The 8,312-nt window shown below is 37.2% G+C and overlaps 1 long non-coding RNA gene across 1 annotated transcript; it reads right to left on the bottom strand.

Moving 5' to 3' along the window:
• Window positions 1–3,346: 3,346 nt before the first annotated feature.
• Window positions 3,347–7,155, bottom strand: LOC141623690 (uncharacterized). Its single transcript, XR_012533519.1, has 3 exons — window positions 6,939–7,155; window positions 6,772–6,839; window positions 3,347–3,551 (listed from the first exon to the last, which is right to left on the bottom strand). It is a non-coding gene; the product is annotated as an uncharacterized LOC141623690 (long non-coding RNA).
• Window positions 7,156–8,312: the final 1,157 nt, after the last annotated feature.

Below are 8,312 nucleotides of genomic sequence, written 5' to 3'. Positions count from 1 at the left end.
TTGAGTTGTATCTAGACTTATGATTCGCACGACATAGAAGCGTGATATGCCCATCGCAGTGGGAGCTATCTTGTGACACATATATCATACTATGTGTGTTAGTAAGTCGACCGTTAGGAGTGACAGATGATTCCCTACTTTGTCACTGTGTGATCCTATGGACTCTGTTGTCTAACTTTGTTCGATGCCTTTTGACGTGGAGCTACGGTATGAAGTTAATTCTTGATATTCCTACTTTAATATGAATTCTAAAGGCCTAAACGATTAAGGCTCAATGGATAATGTTAGGAAACCAGTTAAGTTGAGATGGATTATTATGAGTGTCTAAGGAATGATCGATTCAACTTTACCATAATTTCCTGGTCAGGGGTTATATTGTGTATATAACTAATACGATTATGATAGCATATGGGGACTGTGTACGCTAACGGTGATATTTGAATGATTTAGAGTATTGATAATGTGAAAGTGTTATGTTAGTTTTGATGGTAACTTAATATAACATTACTTTGTTACGTTTTTGGTCGCAAGTCTCATTTCCTGTATGAAGCATGCGAGATTGTTTATGGAGTATTGTGTTGTGAAAAACTTGATTGTGTGATCAAGTTGATGCGTTTCTTTATCTTTATGATTGAGGAATAAAGTTTACTTGGTTGAGTACCGACGTATTATAATGCATTGGTTCAGTGGCCAAGTGGGAGCATTGTATACTCGGTTGTGTGGCTGGGTGGGAGTATTGAATTTTATGTTGTAACGGCCACATTAATTGTGGGAGTTACTACATTCATGTCTCCATTTAATGACCCCATTAAATTGTGAGTTAAATACGGGTTTAACTCTCATACTAATGGTCACTTTGTGAGCATATAATATGGGTCAAATAAGATTAGTAAGACTAATTTTATGGACATGTACAAGCATCCATATACACAATACATACACAAAAGATACAAGCTTTAGAGGCTAAGTCCATCATTTACATGGGACTTCGGATTTAGGGTGTGAACATATTCCGGGACTCTAGTACCGCCGGAGGTACGATGTATGATAGTGTGCAGTTAGCGAGCACAATGCTCTGATCGCTTCCGCATTAAAGTATGTCCTTATTTTCCATCAATAACATTATGCTTGCTAGTGATGAAGAGCTCGTCTTGATGATACTCAAGACAACAACTTTGATCCAACCGTGCTACTTTCAAATGCTGAGCCATAGAAGAGTGTCGAAGGCTGGAGGAAGACCATGAAATGGACAGATCATCGTGGACGCATTCTCAAAGTCACTACCAGGGAAGGCCAAATGTTCAAATATGAGGAAGGATATGAATTGATAGGTTGTCATTTTTGCCTACCAAACACATTTTTAAACTCAACCTAGCACATGATAAGTCGAGGTTGAACCACAAGGACAGGGGTGCCTACAATTTTTCAAGTATAAGTCTAAATCTAGAGGGGCAAATGTCACTATTATATTTGGATTTGTAATCTAAACTAATGAAATGTAAATGAAACAACAAAGTAAAGTGCAAGCTAGAATGACAACTAAAATAAATCAATAAAGGAAAAAATTAGGATGAATGGATTCATATGGGTGACTAGGGAATCTAATAGGTTGGGTCACTTGTTGATAGGTAGTCTTACTTAGGCAAATAGGTTAATTCTTTGAGTTTAACAACCCTACCATAGGCTAACACGAGCTAGCTCTCGCGTACACAAGGTGGGTGTACTAACATCATACAACTCCTAGCACGATTTAAGGCTCTCGATCTTATAGATATGCGTAAACAAACAATGAAACATGTAACAAATCAATCACATATTTCATCAAACATGTACGTAGAGTACATGAGTTAGAAGTAAGAACGGTCATAATGATATAAGATTACGAATAAGGGTTATGAATAATCGATAAAGGGGTACGAAAGAAGTGTTCAATAACTTATTGAGAGTTCTTGTTAGAACCTATTTGTTGATGATGACATGTCCATTTTAATTGTATTTCAAGTGTTCCATTTCAGGATTAAGTCCATCTCCCTAATCAAGAATTAATCAACGTTGAAGGCAAAGTGTTGATGAAGCCTACCCAAGACTTGTGTTGTAATAGAGTCATTAATGTAAATGTGAAAGAGTATGGTACTAAGCAACAGTTATAAGCAACGGTCTGTTTATTAATGCAACAGTGAGTAAGACCGTTGTTCAACAACAGTCTACTTATCATGCAACAGTAAACAAGACTGTTGCTCAAAGTCTGTGACACTTGAAGATATAAGAAGTCTTTGATTTCAAAATACTCTTACTTTCAAAGTATTCTCTTTTATCTGAGAAGTTTTCACCCTTGATTTATCAAATATAAAGAAAGGGTTTTATGAAGAAAAAAATATTCCAAAGGCATCTTTCAAAAGGGCTTTACTCAAATTGGCAATTTCTTTTATCATGACTTTTGGAAAGTTTAACTTCTTTCATTCCAAAATTGTTTCTCTAAGAATGTCTTCACTTGGTTGTCAATCTTGTTTTGACTAATTTTCAAAAGCCTTTTAAAGATAATAACATAGCTTCTTTCCTTTTTTAACCTTTGGAAGAATGCTCCCTTTTATGCAAACTTGGTAAGGTCAAAAATATTTGTTTTCTATCAAATGTCTTTACCTCAAAACCCTAGTTTGCTCCCCTATAAAAGGAGCACTCCTCTCCTTCATTTCTTAAGACCTTTTCTGAGAATTTCAAAGCGTTTTGCAAAGTGTTTTAAAGAACTTAAAAGCTTTTTCTTGTTTGCAAAATATTCTAAGTCTTCAAGTGCAACAGTCCCTACAACCGTTGTTTTGAGTATCATATTATCTCACCTAGAATCGTTTGATAGATAAGTTGTCCTTATTAATTCTTTTGAATCAGTTTGAGGAAACTCGATCGTGTAAACATTCGAAGGTAGAGTGTCGAGTTCTTAGACGGAATACTCTTTGAACTCTTGTCGCAACTGGAGTAGGTTGTTGACCTTTTTATTGTAAGGGTTTAAGTAGTCGGAGTAGGTCACTTAAATAATCAATAAAAAGAAGATTGGACGTAGGCCTTTAGATAGTTGGCCGAACCAATTCAAAAACATTGTGTTGATCTCTCGTGACTTTAGATTCCGCTGCATTTATTTTTCTTCTACTTCATTCGTATTTTTATTTCTTTAGCAACGGTCCTGAATACTGTTGCTTTGGTCTGTAGCCTCAATCCATTTTTCTAAGACAAACAACCAACAGTCAGAACAACCGTTGTTTTTGTGAACCCCCGCAATAACGCGGAAAATATAACTTATAGAATGCGGAATTTTAGGAAATTTTTGAAATTTTTAAGGTTTATAAAGCGCGGGTTCATAAAAAAATCTAAAAGACAAATAAAGAATGTGGAAATAAGATTAAATTATACAAACGCGATAGTCAAAGGTGAGGGAAAATATATCCCTCGAAAGACAAACGAAAAAAGGGGAGTCTAAACAATCCTAATAAACCAACTACTAGTCCAAGGTTTAGTTCTCGCTAGCCCACACGTCTTCCCCACGTAAGCATCTTCACAACCTGTCATTCATGTAAACATGAACGCCACAGTCAGTGGGGAGTAACTCAAGGTTCTCCCAGCCACAAAATGTCGAAACACAGATAAACAAGAACATATTAGAACATCATGAATATAACCATTTGATTCAAGTATTGAAACATGAGACTAATATTCAAAACATGCGTAGTCAATCATAGATAAGGCATATGATACATACATAAGAGACAATCCAACCAAAATGTCATAAATGATAATTCAGCTATAAACACGATAGAATATCATATGTCACGGATAAATAAGATTAACATCATAATACATGTGAATGGAAACCTTAGCCATGAACTTTGAAAACCAAATAACATACAATACACGAAATGGGACTACTAACATCACATAATAAGCAAAGCATCCGGCAAAGAGGCTACCTTTAAAGCATGTCCGAGATACAAATCCTTAAGTACCTTGACTCAGCGGTTACCTTTAAAACATGTCCAAGGCACGACCTCTAAAGTATCTGGCTCAGCGGTTACCTTTAAAACATGTCCAAATACTACAAACAAGTGCCCGACTCAGAGGTTACCTTTAAAACATGTCCGAGGCACAACACATAAAGTATATGGCTCAGCGGTTACCTTTAAAACATGTCCAAATACTGCAAACAAGTGTCCGACTCAGAGGTTACCTTTAAAACATGTCCGAGACACAACATATAAAGTATCTGGCTCAGCGGTTACCTTTAAAACATGTCCAAATACTACAAACAAGTACCCGGCTCAGAGGTTACCTTTAAAACATGTCCGAGGTACAATAAACAAGTATCTGGCTCAGCGGTTACCTTTAAAACATGGCCAAATACAACAAACAAGTGCCCGGCTCAGAGGTTACCTTTAAAACATGTCCGAGACACAACAAACAAGTATCTGGCTCAGCGGTTACCTTTAAAACATGGACAAATACAACAAACAAGCACATAGAACGGGATTATTAATGTCACACTCATACTCATGGCTTGCATCTCACCATAAGTACGGATGGGAACATCAATCCCGACGACCTTACCGCAACTAGAGGGCCTAAGGCTCACCCCTAGAATCCGATATGACCGTGACTCAGGGACGGGATGATTAATGTCACATTCATACTTACGGTCTGCATCACCATGAGTACGGATGGGAACATCACACCCGACGAATCATATCGCAACTAGAGGGCCTCTGGCTCACCCCTAGTATCCGATAGGATCAAGACTCAGGGTCGGGATTATAAATGTCACATTCATACTTATGGCTTGCAGCACCATAAGTACAGATGGGAACATCACTCCCGACGTTCATACCGCAACTAGAGGGCCTCTGGCTCACCCCTAGTATTCCGGTAGAACCAAAACTCTCACAACCGAACAATACTAGACATTATCTAGAGTACGACTCACTACAAGTAACTACCTATAATAAATATTTCATACATGTGTTATATTAATAAGTATTCCACTTCATAAATTAACATGCCGGTTAAATAAAATAAAATAAGCGATAATGAATAATTTACGTTATGTGAAATTTACGGAATAAAACGTGAAATCCAATAAGCGAAGCGTACCAAGTCCAATCAAGTAAACTACACAAATTTAACTAACTCACATAACTAGCCCAATAAATAAGACCAAAGGAACCCAACGAGTAAAACCGATTGAGCCCAACATAGTGGGTATACAAAAGAACGATATTTAACGAGTCACAATATATAAAATACGAGTCAGGAATTAATCACTCAAGCCCGAAAATTTAGACACGACCGAACCTAAGCTTATGTAAGGTCCAAACAATTTAATCGCATAGGTCCAACAAAGTAAATATGGTGAGCCCAAAAACATACTTGTGGTTAGCCCAAAATTAAGAGGGTGGTGAGCCCAAACCACAACAAGAAAATGAGTCCGAAAAAACAACAAGAGTGAGCCCAACCATTAAACCACCAAAATGAACAAGCAAAGCACAAAAAGACAAAAAAGGAAAGCATGTAGAGGATATGCGCTTGATCACAGTCAACAACGCAACAATTCCCTCCTGTCCAGCCGTCTTGGGACGGTTTTCTAGGCCAAACCAAGATGGATTTCACCCAAACAAAAGACCCAATCCAAACATTTACCTGTACTTGAGTCAATAGCAAAAAAGTTGGTTCAATTTATCATAAAGAAACCTGTCAAAACAGCCCACGAAAACTGCTCTACAAAGTCCATTTTTACAATTTATAAAGTTCTTTTGTGACCGTCTTAAGACAAAATTTTAAGCATGAAAAGGGGTGAAATTTCTCACATATCACCAACCCATTACATACTTGGATATACAAAGGAGGCGGGAATCAACTATTTAGTTCAAATCATCCGTGAGATCGACTCGAAAACAGTCCACAAAAGTCACCCATCAACAACTTATATATACATGGTTTTTCTAGCAAATTCATGAGGCCGTCTTAAGACAAGTTTTTAAGCATGTTACAAGGCCGAATTCATCCAAACAAAAGACCATATTCATTCATGTATATGCACACAAGACGTGAGTAATCAAATTGACTCGAACCAACAACAATTTCAGCTCATAAATCGCGTCCAAAAACACCCAAAACAGTTCATGTTTCACTTTTCAATTTCTATTACTAATGCTTTTACTGTGCACCTTAATGGCAAGAAGCATTTTCTTAAACTCCATGCTAGCGAGATGAAGCTAAGAGGTCCTATTGGTGTGACTTCAATGTCCTTGACTCTTAGTTGAATGTACTGCGATGCATTAATGTTATATATGGGACATCAAAACATGTTACAAGAGAGAAGAGGTAATCAGGAAACAATGTCCTAATTGGCTTCCATATTCCTTCTAATGGATTGGTTTTATACTTTGTTTATGATATGATAACTGTTGGTAAGATTCATGCGCCAAGACGGGAAAACACATGTAAGAAGGCAAGCCCAAAACAATCCCGAAAGAGTACATAAAATCGTCCAAATTTCGGCACAGAAAATCAGTCTTTCACGGCTTCAAACCGCACCAAAAAAAGGCACAAATCTAATATGAGTGTAAGCTACTAAATTACTTCAAATAGGTACACAAGAGGACCAACAAAGAGCATATTTAACCCCACAAACGCAATAAAAACGTAAAGAACTAAACTTTATCACATATGAAAGCTAAAACGACATATAGGGTGCAAATTTCGACATTTTGTCGAGTAAACTATCACAGTTACCTTAAACGGTCCTTATTCTTCGAATAAAAGGTCCAAAAGGCACGAGTCTCACTCTGGGTCTTCAAATCCTTCATCAAAAAGAAACAAAACGGGATAAAGAAGCTAAAAGACGACACTTTTATAAGACGGCGAAAAACGAAACCACCACAAAAACGAAACTTTCTTACCTTGAAAGATGAAGGAGGAAGTAAGGAGAAGAATGGTATAAAAATTAAGAGGAATGGTGAAGAAATGGGGCCGAAATCTGGGTTTTTATGTGAACGAAAATGGCGTTTTCCTGAGCTTTGCTTGGTTTATCATATTCGAAAATGCAGTGCGCTGCTTCCCTTTTTGTTGTTTACCAGGTAAATGAAAAAAAAGGGGAATCAGTGGATTGGGATTGGCCAAAACAAAAAGTGAGAGAGTATTAAATAATTTATTATTTTTAGTTAGGTGATGAAATAGAGAGCTGAGTTGTCGACTCGGGATAGGTCGAGAATAGATTCCGCTCACATGAGAAAAAGTGACGGTCTTTAGTTAGACGGAAATTCGTCTTAAACCTACTATAATTTAAGACGGAAGTTTACTATTATTATTGTCACTGTCATTACTATCCGACTAAAATACGTATTTTTATATAAATTAAGCTTTAAAACATTACTATTTATAAAAAAACATGTTTAAAATAAAATTAATAAAATTAAAAATTCAAAAATATAAACCAAAATAATTAAACGGTTAAATAAATTATAAATGTCAAAAAGAGAAATTCGCGGGTGTTACAGTTTTTCATTTCAGCAATATTCTTCAACAAACGTTTAGTAAGGTTAGAACTGACGCAAATGGTGCTTTTTTGCGTCGGTTTTTAAGACACAACTGACGCAAATGTTGAACTTTTTGCGTCGGTTCCACAACTGACGCATAACAAATACGACCCCTCGATATACGTCAGTCAAAAATCGACGCAAAAGGCCCTTTACAACTGACGCAATAGAGGTTTTTTCCATTAGTGAAGGGTAATGAATAGGGTGGTAAGACCCATAACCTTGCGACGGGTACCGTCGTAGATACCGACTCCTTGATGGCATGGAACAAAAGCAGCTTCTTTCATTCCGATCATGTGATCACTTTTGAGAGGGATGACATTAACGGTGGATCCTTCATCTATTAGTAGTACGGGCACTTTCTTCTGAAGACATTGGACAGTTATGTATAATGCCAAAAAAGGAGGGACATCTTCATCAGACAAAGTGATAAAGTTACTGAGCTCTAGTGTGTCTTGCATAACATGTAATACCACATCCTCGGGAGTCGAACTGGATGGTATAGTCAATTTACCAGAGCTTGGAGTAAGGCTTGACGATGCTCGAAAGAGCAAGCGATCCATTTCCAGATGGACATACATCTCGGCTTTAGCTTTATGTAGCTGTCTAAGGATAGAGGTCTCGGAGACCCCAACCTGTTCATGCATATCTTGCTGGAAAACTCGGTTGTCACAAGATGCGGAGATGTTGACACTAGGACCTAGGTAACACCTCTATCTGCTAAAGTGCCTTACTTAA

The sequence above is a fragment of the Silene latifolia genome, chromosome X (genome assembly GCF_048544455.1).
Source record: "Silene latifolia isolate original U9 population chromosome X, ASM4854445v1, whole genome shotgun sequence".
Lineage (NCBI taxonomy): Eukaryota > Viridiplantae > Streptophyta > Magnoliopsida > Caryophyllales > Caryophyllaceae > Silene > Silene latifolia.
The sequence above is the reverse complement of the archived record's forward strand: the minus strand, read 5'-3'. Positions and strand labels throughout refer to the sequence as shown.